This window comes from Hylobates moloch, unplaced genomic scaffold, assembly GCF_009828535.3.
Source record: "Hylobates moloch isolate HMO894 unplaced genomic scaffold, HMol_V3 SCAFFOLD_17, whole genome shotgun sequence".
In the NCBI taxonomy this organism is placed as follows: domain Eukaryota; kingdom Metazoa; phylum Chordata; class Mammalia; order Primates; family Hylobatidae; genus Hylobates; species Hylobates moloch.
In genome coordinates this window covers 41,272,408-41,290,387 of record NW_026652292.1, presented here as the reverse complement: position 1 = coordinate 41,290,387, position 17,980 = coordinate 41,272,408, and the positions used below count along the sequence as shown (strand labels likewise).

The window sequence follows — 17,980 nt, the reverse complement described above, 5'->3', positions numbered from 1 at the left end:
AACCTCACTGTAGCAAGAAGTAGTGACAACTTTGATATTTATCTTTAGGATAAAAGTTAAGTAATCTGGGATTTGTACATAATGGGAGCCCTCCATTATTATAACAAATACCTATCATCATATATTATATGAATATTATATGAAATATGTATTAAAGGAGACAGTAAAGTAGTATGATACATGATAAAATTATAGTGGCAATCAAAAGTTAAGAATGAGAATGAATATGGAAGTGGGAGAAATGGGCATAGGGCTAAAGGAGAAACATATCAAAATAAAGAGTGGAGGACCCTTGCACCAGTTGATGATAATAATGTGCCAAGGATTGAGGGGAAGATACCCTAATTCTGCACACTTGAGATACAAAGATATCAAAACAGTAAGATAAAAAATTAAGCAGAAGTTTTGTTTTCTTTTTTTTTTTTTTTTGAGACAGTCTCACTCTTGTTGCCCAGGCTGGAGTGCAATGGCACAATCTTGGCTCACTGCAACCTCCACCTCTAGGGTTCAAGTGATTCTCCTGTCTCAGCCTCCCAAGTAGCTGGGATTACAGGCATCTGCCTCCACACCCAGCTAATTTTTTGTATTTTTAGTAGAGATGGGGTTTCACCATGTTAGCCAGGCTGGTCTTGAACTCCTGATCTCAGGAGATCCACCTGCCTTGGCCTCCCAAAGTGCTAGGATTACAAGCATGAGCCACTGCGCCCAGCCGCAGGGGTTCTTAAGATTTGAGAACCCCTACTGAGTCATGGATGAGGTCAATGTTTTCACACAAATTAAATGCAAAAGGGCAAATCTAAGATTTCCTAGTAATCAGTGTCGCTGAAGAATCAAATGGGCTGCCTCTTGTGTAAGTGGATTCTAGAACATTTGAAGGGCTGTGAAAGATGAGGAGAAGATGGAATATTGAATCCAGTCTGGTTCTTAGTCTTGCTGAGGGCAGTGAACACCAATGATATTATAATGAGCCCCCATAATGCACATCTTTGCTTACAAACAGTGCACACGTTGGTGGATGGGTTCCCTGAAGCCAAATATAGGCCTTCTCTGGAATGATGGACCACTGTGAAACATTGCAGATCTAGATGCTTTGAATGACTGAAAAATGCTCTAATCTTAAGTATTTATAAATTTTGCATTCTTTAAAACATATTTTTTAACTAACAACTTATAAACATTTCCATTAGATTAAGTCAAATGTCTAATATTTTTCGCAAGACGGTGTAATCTTTCACAATATCTGCAAAACTTTGGCTTTAACTTGTTGCTAGTTAAGTTAGTAATGGCTTTTTCTTAATGCACAATGTAAAAAAGTGTTCCTATATACGAACCAATCCTTCTTGTGCTTCTTTCTGGTTTCTCATGAGGATGACATATGTGATTGTCATCCATGGGTCTTTATTGCCTATCAAGCCTTATTTCTTGCCATTCAAACTTTCTTGCATCTTTTTTTTCCCAGCAGTAAAATTCCTTGCCATTTCTTAATCATGCCATGCTGTCATCTCTGTTATGTTCTACAGCAGTCTCTCTCCTTGAAATCATTTACTCTCCTTTTTCAACTGAGTGACCACTGTATGTCATTTAAAGGTAAGTTCAGTGTCCTCTGATTCAGAAATGCTTCCATCACTCCTCAGAAGGGCTTGTGTCCCATTGCATGTATTCTCATAACAGTCTATGTCAACTTTCAACATACTACACTTTCCCACGGTATATATCTATTTCCTTGTCTATGTTCTATACCTTAAGCACAAAAACTGAAACCTTTAACCTATATCTGCTTATGCCATTCAGTAGGCTTTTCATTATTGAGTGATTTAGTGGTTGTAATTGAATGAGTGAGTAAATAGCTGTTCATTAAATAAGTATACAGAGTGATATAATGGTACTTTATCACAGATCCAGTGCAGAAGTTTAACACTGTTAGATTAAGTTAAATTTGGTTTTTATCATCAATTCTTTTTATTTATTTATCATTATTATTATTTATTATTATTTTTTGAGATGGAGTCTCGCCCCATTGCCAGGCTGGAGAGCAGTGGCGCGATCTTGGCTCACTGCAACCTCTGTCTCCCAGTTTCAAGCAGTTCCCCTGTCTCAGCCTCCCAAGTAGCTGGGACTACAGGCACGTGCCACCATGCCCGGCTAATTTTTGTATTTTAGTAGAGACAGGGTTTCACCACGTTGGTCAAGATGATCTCTATCTTACCTCATGATCCACCCACCTCGGCCTCTCAAAGTGCTGGGATTACAGGCGTGAGCCACCACACCCAGCCTTATCGTTAATTCCCTAAGGTGACAGAGAAGAGAGGATCAGAGCACATGAAGTTAATGGATAAGAATATTTATGGAAGTAAAAGTATCATGGCAGTGGCTTCACTCCCACACTTCCCAGGTATGAAAGGCCATGTATCAGTACAGAATGTGCCTCAGCAGGTCTTTGCACTAACGCTCTGCTTTCATGGAGACACAGTGACTCTTGTCTCTATGGTTTATACTCTTCCAGCCACTTCTAAATAACTTGTCTTACTTTCGCTCAGCTTCATATTTTTACTCATTCATGATTTCCAAAGCTTCATGATTTTTTGTATCTCTTTGCTAGGACACTCTTCTGCCTTGGTCTCACTGCTGTTTTTAATCACAAAAGGTGCAAAAGATAAATGACTTCTTTGCTTCGTGGTTACCAATCGGTAGTGAAAACTTCCACTAAAAAAGTTTACTGTAAGAAGCCACGAGTCAGCCTGTATTTGGAGAAGGGAGTAGTGCTCAATCACACCAGTTATGGCTAGGATGGTAGGGATGTGTGGTACAAAGCAAAGCATAGAAAGCTGTTTCTGGAAGCTTTGATCAGACCCTCAAAGGATAATTGCTTCTTTAGAGTATATGTTCGTACTATGTGATTCATTTTTTCTACCTCAGTTGCACTAGTGCATTCCATTATCGTCTCCACCAGTTTATGCCCAGCTACTGATTAATACCTCTTATCAATCTGTCATCCCATTAGCACACATCAGCCATGCCAGAGTGCAAAATCTGGTCATGAACTCTTTGGGTAACTCTTTAAAAAATTACCATATTGCCATTTCAAGAACTTTAATCAGGGTAAAACAATATTCAAAAAATCAATGAAAATATCAGCCATCATGATTAATTTCAAAAGGTTAATAAAATAATAAAAGCTCTAGACATTGAGCAAGCTAAAGTGACTTCTCTGCCTCCAATATGGCTAAGTATATCAAATACCACAGTATAAACAAGCAAACAAAAAACAATACTTGTTTTTTGAGATAAAGTAAACACTAACAAACTAACAACAAGAAACAGGACAATCTTGTCTTATAATAAGCTCCCAAATTTATGAAGCCTTGAGCCTTTTTTCTGAAAGGTGTTAAGTTGTTCATAAAAATAAATCTGTTCCTGACTTCTAAAATACGCTTTCTGAAGATATATGGTAACATTTGCAGATATATGAGCATGTGACGAGACTGATATAGGTTTTCTTTTTTCCTCATGAACAGACTAGCTTACATCCTGGTAACCTTACGTTTTATTTTTTTTAATACTTGCTGTGGCTCTTTTTTTTTTTTTCCTGAGTGAAGGAGGAATGAGGATGTGAATAATTATTTTGAAAGCTAGACTTCTAATTTTTTTTTGTCTCTCAGCTTCCTTTCATAAAATTTAGTCTAGAGACAAAGAACCAAGAGCTAGGTTTGTGAAACATTTGAAGAATTGTTGGGACTGAAATTAGCAATTGGAACTAGAAGCAAGTCACCTATAGAAGAAACAGCACAAACCAAATCATGGAAAGTAACATGCTCAGAACATCTCAAGTCTCTGGTTTAGACAGACCACAGGTTTCATGTGGTAGCAGAGTTGCAATGAGGTAGGAAAGGTAATATGAGAATTGAATATAGAATAATCACCTCAAATATCATGTCACCGCTGCTGCTTTCTACCAAATTGAGCATTAATGTACAATATTGCTAATATTCAGCTGCACACGCTTATGTTGTGAAAGTAGAATTCGGTGTCCTTTATGATGAATGTCTTCAATATTGAAAGCTTCTTTAAAAAAATGTCTCAGACAGCTGGGCGCGGTGGCTCACGCCTGTAATCCCAGCACTTTGGGAGGCCGAGGCGGGCGGATCACAAGGTCAGGAGATCAAGACCATCCTGGCTAACACGGTGAAACTCCGTCTCTACTAAAAAATACAAAAAAAAAATTAGCCGGGCGTGGTGGCGGACGCCTGTAGTCCCAGCTGCTCTGGTGGCTGAGGCAGAAGAATGGAGTGAACCCGGGGGCAGAGATTGCAGTGAGCCGAGATCGCGCCACTGCACATCAGCCTGGGTGACAGAGCGAGACTCTGTCTCAAAAAAAAAAAAAAAAAATAAGTGTCTCAGACTTCCAAAAAGCTACATTATATAAAACACGATCTCTACATTTTTATCCTTTGCTATCTTCCTCAGCGAAACAAGCAAAGAAATGCTTTTCTCAGAAACCAAGTAAACTTCAACAGAAATATGGTGATTAAAGATTATTTTTATTCACAATCTTTTAGTTTGTCTTGTTGTTTCCACAACATTGTATGGCTCCCTTTGAGATGAATATTCTGTATTCGTTTCAAAGTAAAAATGTAAAGTACATTTCTCTGTGTCTGTAGAGCGACTAAATATAAAAAAATCAATTACCACAGACATGCCAGGTAATAAATGCTTTTCAGTAATCACATACCAAAGTTACTTACCCACCTCCCAATTCTCCTGGGGAAATGGGTTTCCCTGGTATTCACTCCCTATATAGTTAAATTAAACTCAGTTGTGTTTCCTGATGTAGATAAGTATCCATCTGTGGCCCTAATGATCACTATCATTATGTGTTATTAACCAATGTGAAAATTATCAACTACGTAATGATAGCAGTCAGCACCATTTGCCTTCACATCCATACTACTTGAAAGTGTTCTCTGCAAATGAAAAAAATTTAAGATTAAAAATTTCCCTGTAAGCAAACTAGATATAGTTTTTTGTGTGGGTTTAAAATATTTGTATACTATTATTATTGTTATATGTAATCTATTACATATGTTATTATATTATTTGTATTATTTCTCCAAAGCCTTCATCAAGTGTGAATAACGGTCATTGACTTACTGTGGAATTAAGTACAATTGTCTAAAATGATAATGGCTCTAGAAACCAGACTTGGCGAGTCTTGCGATTAATTAAAAGAATAATCTTTTAAGAATTTCAATTTCAGTCTTTCTCACTGAGTAAATTATAAAGATGCACACCAAGGAGCTTTAAGGAAGTAATGAGGCTTTCATTTCCATATGTCAGATTAGTTTTTAGCTAGCGTAGTTATCAGAAAAGGTCATGAGCTAATTTCTTGGCTCATTCAAAGCAGCAAGAAGACCCTTTTTCAATAAAAGGCATAAAGAGAAACTCATTACTGAGGGAGATTGCTGCCAAAGCATTTTTTATGTTTGCCGTGATTCTAGAGAACCATCTGAGTGTGTTTGTGCAAATGGAAAACAGGCATGTGCAGAAGAGAATCCATCTTTAAAAGTGATATGACATTGTCCATCTAAACTATATATAATTCTTAACAATATCAAGGCCATTTGATACAGCAAAGATTTGGGAAACAATTTGAGTTAACTTGTTTTTTGATGTCATAGCCAAACTGCTCATTTAAGTTGAAATTCATTGGATGTCTCCAGCTGGATATCTTCACAAATTGCTATTTTAGAACAAGATTCTAAAATTAGAAGATCTTATTTTGAAATACTCTGTAACTGGCCTATGCATATTACAGATCCAGATGGTGCAGCTGATCCCCAGTACAGGCGTATTGTAGATTTGAATGGTCTCGAAGGCCTGAGCTACACCATGCTTACTATTTCGTCTTTTTTTTTGTTAGTATGTGATGCTAATCATATGCTTTTAGCACCTTATAGGAGCCTATTCACTCAAATACTGGAATGTTTCAGAAATTAAACCATATCTTCATTCTAGCTCTGGGCACTGTTGTTAATTTATGTGCACTGGGATTTTATGTCTTGAGGAGACAAGTCTTGCTGGTGGACTGTCCAAACATAACAGGGAGTCTTGCTTTTTTGTTTTTGTTTGTTTTGTTTTTTTGGTTTTTTTGTTTTGTTTTTTTAGAAAGAATAAACTCCGATTAATATATTTTTTGGTAATACAGGCCAGAAAGCTCTCAGCGTTTCTAAGTATGTCTGCAAAGTCCACAAGTTAGTAAGGGCTGATCCAACCTTAGGCTTTGTAAATAGGCTTTTGAGCACACTGTGTGTATTCAGTGAAAAATTATGTTTACAACGGTTTTATTTCAGTTGAAATATTATATTAAAAAAGATGAAATTAAATGTGTGCAGAGTGTGATTTCAGTTTAGTCTGTAGGATGGGCATGACAATGAAATCTGGGTAACTAGTTTAGAGAATAAATTTTCTTTTATTTGAGAGGAAGAATACATATAGGACTCTGAAATAAAAGTGTTTGCCATTTTTATTTCCAAGTTTATTTTACTTTTTATCAAGTTCAGAATAAGTGCATTTTAAAAGATAAGTAAAGCTTCCAGTCCTGATTGCACACAGTACCCAAGAAAATTCATAATTTGAGTTAATAAGTGGATTAAATGCCAGTTGAACAAATCTTCCATAGTCTATAATATTTCAGAAGATGTACATATTCCATTACTTAAATCATAAAAGTCGTAAATTTGCCAAAATAAGCAGTGCGTTAGTTGATTTGAAAAGTTGAAACGGTCAGTATAGACTTCACCTTAAAAATATTTATAAAATATACTTGATTTCATTTTTCAAATAGTTTATGACTATACAGCTTCTTAATGTTGATAAAATGCTCCTCTTTTGGCATAAACCATATTCAGCAAATCATTTAAGAAGAATATTTTATGATCTGCCTTGTTATCTTTTTCTAATTTTAAGTATTTTGATCTGCTGTGATAAGTCATTGCTTCAGTAGATCCAAAGAAGCCAGAGAGACAAAAACCAGAAAAGCTGCAGCCAAGGAAAGGTTCGACTCTCTTGGTCAGTATCCAGCATTAAAACCCAAGTATAATCAGGACTTTTATACAACTATATCTCAATCAAATTGTATGTTAATAAAAGGACGTCTTAATGAATTATGCATGTTACTCATCATTAGCAAAGACAGGAACAAAATCTAATTTTAAGTACTATACTTCATGTCTGTTGACTCATGTAATTCTCTCAACATTATCATAAGATAGCACCTCCATCTTTCCGACAACAAAAATAAGATGGTTACAGACCATAGAGTATGTCGCTAGGTTGGAACTAGGAAGACAAATTCAGGCCATGTTCATCTAATGTTAAAATGTAATCTAAACATAGAAACTAAAAGACAGTTATCTATAAAAAAAGCAGAAGATATGGCCCCTAATCTTAAGACAATATTCTAGCAAGTCAAATAAAACTATAGAAAACATCCAGAATATAATTTGGGGAATGAGATAAAACTGTATATGAAATAAGCACAATATAAACACAATATGTACACTGTGTGATGGAGCTATCCATAATGCTTCATGTCACTAAAGAAAAATTGAACCAAAATCTATACCAGACATTAGAAAAGTTTTGACAGCATAATTACCATATGAAACTGAATCTCAAATGTCAGTAAAGATAACAAATTTGGCAAGTAGACAAGGAAGAAAAGGAATTTGGGGAGAGCATATTCACAGTTATTTTGTGCTATGTAGGCAAGCTTAACTTTTCCTGTATCCACTGAAGAATTATTGATCTATGGTAAAGGCGGTAGTGACTTAAAAACATGGTTTTTTAGAATAGGAATTTGGCAATAATGCCAAGATTGACTTTGAAGGGCTTACAATAAAGACAGAACTACTGAAAAATTATGGATCAAAAAGAAAGAATCTTTTCTATGGAACCGGAGATGAAAGGGAGTATGACAATTGAAAAGACGAAAGACTGAAGTAGCATTCAATATTCAGTCAACAGCCTTTACTGAATTCCTAATGTCAGGCATTACTCTAGGCACTGACTTATGACTTTGAACAAAATATGCCAGATTTTTAGTTCCAGGCAATTTAATTCTAGTTGAGAGAGGAAAAATATATGTTATATATTTTCTAATATATGCATTTGGTTCTTACTGTAAAATCTTTTAAAATCAGCTTGAGGAGATGAGACATCAAGGTTACAAATCAGCGTCTTTGCTAAGTAGAATCTTCCAATCTACTGAATTTTTTAAATGAAATTTACTGCCACATAAGCAACACACTTTTTCCTTAAGGAGAACATAGTATGATGGTATTGATGTACTCTTCTACCAAAGAAATGTGGCTGACTGACAGCTTGTGATAATTTCTGTAATTGAATTATAACAGCATTTTGTGACAGTGACTGAGAAACAACTCTACATAATGTGGCCGAGAAGGGTTTCTGAAGTTTGAGTTAAAACTTGAATGACAAGGGAAGTATCATGTAATCAGCACAAGGAAGGAAATACGGGCCAGACCATAGAAAGTCAGTTCAAGATTAGGAGCTGACGTTTTATTTGAAGGTAGATGAGTAGTTTTAGGCAAGGGAGCAAATGATTTAATTTTCATTTTTAAGTGACTTTACCACCGTTTCTTTGTGGAGAATGTAGAAAGGTAATATCGGAAGCAGTGTGAAGAATTTAATATTCTTCAGGTATGAAACGATAGTGATTGGATCTAGGTTAGTAGAAGTTAGAATAAAAGGAAGAGGGTAGACTTGGGGTAGGTTTTAGAAACTTTTTAGAATTGACAGGACTGGCTAATGGCTTAGATGTTGAGGTAGAGTAGGTAAAGAGAGAAACAATGATTCTCAGTCCATGATATGATGCAGTTTCTCAATAAATAACTGTTGGATGAATGCTAAAACTGGATGTTGGGAGCTATCAAGGTATTTGTCAGGTTGAAAGAGAAAAGGGGCATTTAAAAGTAGCATGCACTAATATTATCAGCCTCCTATTGATATACATCCTGTTAATAGATTAATTCTCTAGTCAACTGCAGTTTCACTCCAGAGTTGGATTATTATAGCTTCAGGAAACGAGTGTGGTAAAGAGTGCTATCTTGCTCTTCAAGAAGCTATAAAAGATCAAGGTGTCTCTACAAGTAGAACTTTCCTGTATGCTGAATATTTCTAATGAAATTTACTTACACATAAGCAGCAAACTTCTTCCTTAAGGAGAACATGATATGATGGTACTGATGTACTCTTCTACCAAAAGAAATGTGGCTGATTGAAACTTTGAAAACAATTTTTACAAATGCCTGTCTTACAGATGTGAAAAAGGTGGGAGATTCTGGAAATTGAAACCTGACACTTCTAACTTTAAGATTGGGCTAGTGATTTCACAAACTCTGAATTTCCTAAAATTTCAAACAGAAAACCTGAGATAGGAGTGGTTGTAAAGAACACTTCCATTTAGCTCTCTTGACTTTTCTGCCATATTTAGAAAAATATGTGACTAATACCTCTTAATTTCAAAATAGGATCATAGAGTTCTAGTACATTGGAGATAGAAAGACTTTGAGATTCTCTAAACCAGTGCTGTCCAGATAGAGATATGATACGAACCACATATGATATTAACCACATATTTAATTTTGAATTTCCTGGCAGCCATATTAATACAAGTAAAAAGGCTGGAGATAAAATTAATTTTCATAATCTATTTTATTTAATTAAAATAGACAAAATATTATCATTTCAACATGCAACAAATATAAAAATATTAAGGAAGTACTTTATGGAGGGCAGTAAGTCCTCAGAATCAGGTATGCATTTCATACTTGCAGCATACCACATTCAAAACAGCCGCACTGCAAGTGTTCAGTAGTCACATTTTGCTGTGACTATCATATTGGACAACACAGCTGTAATCCACCTTTAAGGGATGAAGAAGATAAGATCTTGGATAGATTAGTATATTTTTCCTAAGTTCCAGAATAAGAACTTTACAACCTGACTCATACAACTCACCTTTAGAACATGAGGCTTATGAATAATAGTTGTTAAACCTTTCTGGACAATCATTGTGTTCCAAGCACTGTTTCATGCGCTTCACATTTATCTCATTGAATCATCATAACAACGATGAAGGTGCTATTTTCTCTATCATACTGATGAAGACACCAAAGCATGGGAAAAGTAAGGCTTGACTAAAGGTACCAGATTCTAAGGACTAAAAAAGAATTGGAATCCAAGGAGTCTGCTCCAGTTTATGTTCTTAACCATGACAACTTTCTGGCGAAGAGTAAACAAATGACTTTATATTTTAAAATTAAAAGCAAAGTACAGAACAATACCGTCAGTCAAAGGCAGTATGTGCCTAATGTTTTTATCAATAACAATGTTTGTTGAACTCAACTGCACTCTTAAAATAAGGTTGTTCTGTAAGTTGAAAGCATCCTTTTCATTAAGTCCACTGTCTTTCTGGCAAATATGTTGTTACTGACCAAGTACCCTACATCACTTCCAGCCAAGTTTCAGGATACTTCACTTTCCCTTTCTGATTTTCCAATTTGGTGAATTTCCTTTTAACTATTGATTTTGTCTTTTTTTGTTTTTGTTTTTCTGTGTTTTTTAATATTATTATAGAGAAACAGTGGATTTGTTATATTTCTCTGTAGTTCAGAACATGTAGTTAGCACTGCAGTTAATATAATTTCTCTACATATTTACTTTCATTTCCTTGCACCTGTTACTGAATGCTAATATGCATAGAACTGTTTTTGTTATATGAGGAAATAATCAATTGATTAACTGTATAATGAAAGTAGCACTTTCAAACTACTTGTATTACTTTAAAAATATTTGACATCTCAGATATGCCCTAATAATCGATATATGTTTGATCAATTTATTTATTAAAGAAACTGATCTGACTTAATACATTTAAGTTGCTATATCATGAGTCACCTATCCATGTTGGAAATTCCCAAGGTCAAAATATTATTGCCAAATATAGGGGTGCACTTTCTTGTGTGCTCCATTCACTTATATCAGAAACTGATATTAAGATTCTCACTCTCATTCCTTCTCTCTCTGAGAAATGACAAGATGCATCCATGTTTAAAAGTTACATCATACAACAAGCAAAGCACTTAGCCTGCCAATTTTCCTTTCCCTATTTAGATAAAAGCCTGTGCAGTTTGAACAAGCCATGATTATCCAGTTCTTCACTTTTCTTTTTTGTGACTTTAGCAATAGAGGTGGATACCTGACCTACTTAGTGCTAACAATTGAACCAGGCACTTCCCTCACCTTGAGAGTAATGGTTCTAATGGCAACTTTCCATCCCAAGGTACCACACTAAGGGCACTGAAGACGTTTGCTGAAGGAACAACAGCTGTTGCAGATCATGTTCATTCTCATGCCATGATTCCACGTGATTAATATCATTCCTTTATTTTAGAGAGAATCTAGAGCTGTCCTCTCTCTTGACCACATTGTTTCAAATATGGCCTCAAAATACCACAATTAAAGAAGAGCATTTGCCCCCTCTAGTTTTAATTTGAAAATAAAGTAATAATAATTTTCTGCCTCAAATTTTCTCCTCAAGCTTTCCTGTTAAAAGTTAAGCAAATATTGATCTTTTAAAAGTGGCTGTGCAGATGGAAGTAATTTCTCAGATTATTTCACAGCACACCAGTGTGCTTCGTATGCACAAACACAACCCTAGCATCAGCAGACTCCTAATGTGCACTCTGGGGTTATGGTTCTGCAGGAAGCAGAACTATACGGCCACTTCTGAATTTCATTTCCCTGCTATGGCCTCTGCGATGCTTATGCCTGTAAGGCTATATTTTATGGGAGCAAAAATGGCCTACATTTGTGGGGGAAATCAGTATATACCCATTACAACTGCTACAAGGCAGAACAAAGCATCATTACTGAATAATACAACCATTTCTTTCAGCCTCAAAGTGATTCACATTTAACTTCTTCTTTTCCCTTTAGTGTAGGACTACTACTATTCTTCCTAAATAACGTGAGGCTTCGTATAAGAAAAATAAATCCTAATCTAAAACTGTGTGAAAAGTCAGAATATAGGGAAAAAAAACAGGCTATAGCATAGTTTTGATTATCTTAGAAGTACATTTTCCAACAGGTCTCTATAGCTTAGATGATAGAGATCTTATTTGAAAACTTCAACTCTTCGTTACTGCCAATAAGGCTATATTTAAATGATTGTAATTGAACTTCAGAAATATTTAATTGTGATGGTTTCTTAGATGTTATTTAAAGAATTGTTTATTATAATAGTCTGATAAATTATAGAAAATGAGATATTTGTTAATATTATTGTCTTAATAAAAATGATACAATTAAAGCACAGCTTCAATCATATCACATCCCTCATCAGAAACATTCATTCACTCCCCACTGACCTACAGAATAAAATATGAACCCTGTCAGCTTACTTTAACACAACCTCCCAACATTATGTCAGTGGACCTATGCAGTCTGTCTAATCTTCTGTCGCACTCTGTATGTATCAGCCAATCTTATTCTTTAAAATATTCAGAAATAAAGACTCAAGAGCCTCCCTTTATAACCTGTGTCCATGTCAAGCATTCTTATCTTACTCTTATTTATTTCTGCTATCTAATGTTCTAAGAACATTAGAATAAGAACAAGAGTACAAAATAAGAATAAAACATGCTAAGTAAATATTTTGCTTTTATTCAAGACTGGGCAAGCTGTCTTGAGGAAAATAGACTATATCAATATAATTAATATGATAAATTTGCAAATAAAGTAATGCATTCTCGCTGTTCCATACAGCATCCCTCACACATACACAATACTAATATTTTCATAATGAACTCCATTTTGAAAGTATTTCGACTTCTGAGGTGACATGCTCTTTCTCTCTTCAATCCAGTCCCCAACTAGCATGACACTTGTCAGGGTACACTTGTATTATTCCTTGTATCGTATGAAGGCCATCCTGCATGGGAAGTTAGGCTGACTGAGTTTTTAGTAGTGGAATTTTAGAATGATAAATTAAGTGCTTTAAAAATAGTATTCTGAAAGTGTGTGCTACAGCACCAACTAAAAACACCAGGATTACTTCTTTCCTATGTATAAAGGTACAGTTTCCCTTAACTTGTTGAAGTTCCATTAAGTTCCATTATTTCAATCTAGTCTTGGAATACATTCCTTCACCTCATAATTATTGATTGTCACATAATTCGCTGATCAATTAAATCTCTTACCTTTCTGAATTAGCAATGAATTATGTTAAGACACAACCTGAGCATTATAAATCCCTTTCAAAATGGAATGACCCTGTTTACAATTGAATTAAAACTATACTCCAAAAAATCTTTAGAGGTGATGCAATAACTTATTTATGTATAGGACTTTGGAGTATTGGGCCCCTACCTCTGACACTTCTAAACCTATAACACTAAGAATAATAATGCTTAAGTCACCTTCTAAATCCAGTAGCTTTACCCCAGCTTTACAGCAGAGGAAAATTTTTGTTTGTGGGTAAAATTACCCAGTATCTGAGGACTAGCAATATTGAAGTACAAATGACCCTGTGCCCCTAAAAATAACGTGACTCATCTCTAGCTCTGCCTCCTCTGTGAATCTCTCCTTAAGCAACGCCAGCATCACCACAACATAAAGAATCACTGTCTTCTCTGAATTCCCATAAAATATTTTTGATGTCATAGCATTATTGATTTCTTTAAATGCTTATCTTACACTAGCCTAAGAATTTCTAAAGATCAGGGACTTTGTCTTATTCATCTCTGATTCCCCAGAACTAGCCTCACAAATAGTAGGTACTCAAAAATAACATACTAATAAATGAGTGTAATTTTTCTGTCCTTTTAAATTTTCTTTTTATCTGAACAGATGTAGCACTTTCCCTCAGTATTTTGATAATTAACTGAATGCTACCTTTAGATGTTGCTTAATCATTTAATGTGGGTAGCTACCCCAAGGCCAAAACACTGGTCATATCAAACTTTTTTTCTTTGTATTTCACTTGATTTTTAAATAACTGGAAAAATGGTAGGCAAAACACTTGATGAGTAGCTAAATATAGCAATTTCTCATTCATTAATTTATTTCAAACATTTATTCAACAGCCACTATGCCGAGGACTGAGAATACCGTGACTGAAAATCTTATGATGAGCAAATCTAAGACAGTTCTGGTCTTCATCATTTCAAGCTTCATTCCAAACCCACTGAATCAGAAATTCTAGGGAAAGAGCTGGAAAATGGATAGTTTGAAACTTTAAAAGTGATACTGATAATCAACTAGGTTTCAAGAGTCTTGAACTGAAGTTTGCCAAGAGAAAAAAGTATGAGATTGAGGATAAAGAAGACAAAGTTTCCCGTCTCATTCTCCTGCATGTCTTTACGACCTTAATAGTGCATCTGCACACACAAAGAACCCACTACTAAGACCTGAAAGTTGAAACAAATGCAAGCAACCAGAACCATCTTTACAAATAACACATCAATTGCTTATGATAATACCTATTATATATACACATTTGAAGGTTTTAATCTGCAGAATGGTTTCTTGTGATTGATGTAAAACTGAGAAACCCTTAATATTGAATATGGTCTGCAGGTGAACTAAGTATTCAGTCCAATACATATGCAAATTGAGTAAGGAAATACAGAGGAAAAGTAGGAGATTAAATGATAAAATGACAGCTATACCTCTTATTTAGAAAGTGGTGTAGCAAGTTGAGGTGCACAGTGTGGTTCTATGTGTGGTCCAACATTTCATGGGGTCGTAGAAAAATCTAATCTATTTTAGGTTCTCATTCTTGGATTGCCAGAAAAATCTGTCTTTTAAAATATTAAGAAGTGTCTATTGCTAATCTCATAAGGCAACTCCGTGAGCCCAGTGAACTAATAGAAGTGTAAAACTAGGAGAATTCTGTTCTAACCAGGAAAAATAGTTTAGATAGAAATCATGAATCTTTCGTCACATGTAATGTATAATTTCACATCCAAGCAGGCAAAAAACATTCTTGGGACAAAAAACATTCCTAGAGAAAAATCAAACTGGTTTGAAATTATGCACACAGAATTGACGAAAGTCTACACTGAACAGAAAGCAACTCTTGAATAATAAAAGGGAGATGGGAATTTTGTATTGTTACATCCTCTCACTTCAAAATAAAAATATACATTATCTGTGGACTTGATTTCTTGATATTTTTAGCTTAAATAGAAGGCCCTCTAATATTACAGGAGTTATTAATGTGTTTATATTTGAAAATAATGTTTTTAAAAATATTTATCCTTGGATGTTCATAAAAGCACTGCCAAGTATTCATAAGACATTCTGAGCCATTAATTTAATTGATTTACAAATGGATGGCATTTTTTTAAAAAGTCTGGTCAGAGGCCTAACAGATAGTTTGATAAAACTTGAATGTACATCTTCAGATTGCCAGTAATACAATTATAGTCTTGCCATTATAAACTCAGTATTGTGCTTTTACCTTCAGTAAGCTAAAGGAAAATTTGAAATTAGCTATTCTTCATTTTATCGCTTCCTACTCTAAAAATTAAAGCAACCTTGAAACTAATATATGAAATATGTATAAGGCATAATATATAAGTAGAATCATGGGAAACATTTCACAGCACAAAGGGACATCAGGCTAACTTGATTTACTTTCCACCACAATACATTTTTCTTCCTTCCTACTGTTTCTGTTGTTTGGAATATCTAGAGCCTGCAGAGAAACCCACTGCATTGTGTTTCACTCTGACTGTGTACAGTAGGCCTTCCGTATTCGTGGGTCCCCACATTCGGGACTTCAACCAACCATAGATCAAAAATACTTGGAAAAAAACAATAAAAATTACAATACAAAAAGTGCAAATAAAAAGCAATATAACAATTATTTACATAGCCTTGATATTGTATTACTTGCGTAAGTAACCTAGATATGATTTAAATTACATAAGAAGATGGACGTAAAATGCAAATACTGTGAGGTTTTATATAATAGACTTGAGCATCCATGGATTTTGGTATCTGCAGGGGTCCTGGAACCAGTCCTCCACAGATTCCAAAGGACAGCTGTGCTGCTATAAGCTTCTTACTTCATAAAGACCAAGCAGTACTTATAAGGACATGAGGTAGAAAAATAAATAGAAAATAGTATATCTTTCACTCTGCTAAGTCCAATTGATCCTCCATATTTTTCACTAGTCAATTAAACATATTTTTTTTTCTTTTGAGACAGTTTTGCTGTTGTTGCCCAGGCTAGAGTGCAATGGCACGATCTCGGCTCACTGCAGTCTCCGCTTCCAGCTTCCCTCTTCCCGGGCTCAAGCAGTTCTCCTGCCTCAGCCTCTTGAGTAGCTGGGATTACAAGTGCCCGTCACCCCGCCTGGCTAATTTTTTGTATTTTTAGTAGAGACAGGGTTTCACCATGTTGGCCAGGCTGGTCTCAAATTCCTGACCTCAGGTGATCCACTCACCTCAGCCTCCCAAAGTGTGGGGATTACAGGCCTGAGCCACTGCACCCGGCCCAACACATGTATTTCTTAATTACCTACACCATACCAGTACTATGAACAATATACCCTCCTCCCAATAAGCTGTAACACAAACAAAGCAATGAGATTTTTAGCCACGCATTAGGTAACTCTACACTCTGTAGGTTAAGTTCTGAAGTGTTTCTTACTGACCCTCAATTCACATTAAGATTTTAAGTAAGCGGAAGAAAAGTGGAAGAGATTGGAGGTTGGTAGAGTGATAAAAACCTGCAGGAATAGATAGTCAATAAAATGTCATGCTTCATAATTATTAAATTTCCTCCATTTTACTCTGAACCTAAACACAGCTTAGCCTTGTAGGTAAGTACTAGTTCCAGGAATTTTCATAGTTAGAGGGAGAGCAAGTAAGAACTGGCAATAATTGTTTAAGTATTAACAGGACCACTTTGCTTTTCTATTCTTACTTCCCCTTGTATCATTCCGGCACCCGAGTTCTGTCAGAGAAATAACTAGATCCAGAAATCAGGAGTTCATGGAAAGATTCCAGGACAGTTGTTGGCCTAGTCTGGATTCTTCATTTTGGAGAAAGCAGAGTTTTTACAGGAACCTTTTGATATCTAAACAGGCAAGGGAGGAGATATTTTGAGAAAGACTTGAAAAAAGCAAAATTATAAGGTTGCTTAGTTATTTCCAGAATAATTGGGTTATGTATTCAAAAGGTAGTTTATATGACTTTTTAATGAATTGCTGTACATTTGCATGCCATTTTCAGAAAGTGCTTACTCTAACTGTATCAGATCAGATCAAATAATTAGCTCAACAATGTACAATTGCTGCCTAATTTACTGTTTTTTAAAGTGAAGCTTATGCCCATAGATACGAAAGCTAAGAGGTGGACAAAGTAACTTTAAGGTCTCAATGGAGTATAAATCAAAACAATGTATTTTATCTCACAAATTCTTGATCATTTCTAGGACAAGCACTTTTTGCAAAATTCTTTACAATTAATCTTGTAAACTTACCAATTAGGCTTATTCTGGGAGGAAGTAGTAACTGTTTTTCTCATTAGTGTGTCCAACTATAAGACAGGAAGGATTTGAAAATAGCCAGGAAGATGAGTAAATTAAGGGCATGCTTGCAACTTTTAAATAAGTGTTATATCTCTTCCTGCGTAGTTCTTAAAGGATTATTTATTCACTTAATCAAAAGTCACAAGCATAAATGCTTTTGTTGGGGGTGAGGGCCAATGGGATATAATGGAGGAAAGAAAGGAGAATCAGTCCTATGATAGGATTTCTAAACTTGGCTGGACATCCATTATCTCAGAGTTGACTGCATCATAATGACAGATCCCGAAGGGGGAGTACAAATGACAGGGTGGGGGAAGGTTTTTAAATACAGGCACAAGGTGCTCGTTAGTTCCATTA

At 35.3% G+C, this 17,980-nt stretch overlaps 1 long non-coding RNA gene across 1 annotated transcript in view; it reads left to right on the top strand.

Moving 5' to 3' along the window:
* LOC131381722 (uncharacterized) overlaps nt 1-14,517 on the top strand; it is a 39,880-nt gene extending 25,363 nt beyond the window's left edge. The window contains exon 3 of the long non-coding RNA XR_009210614.1: nt 14,166-14,517. This is a non-coding gene — a long non-coding RNA (uncharacterized LOC131381722). The remainder of the gene's footprint in view (nt 1-14,165) is intronic.
* The last annotated feature ends 3,463 nt before the right edge of the window (nt 14,518-17,980 follow it).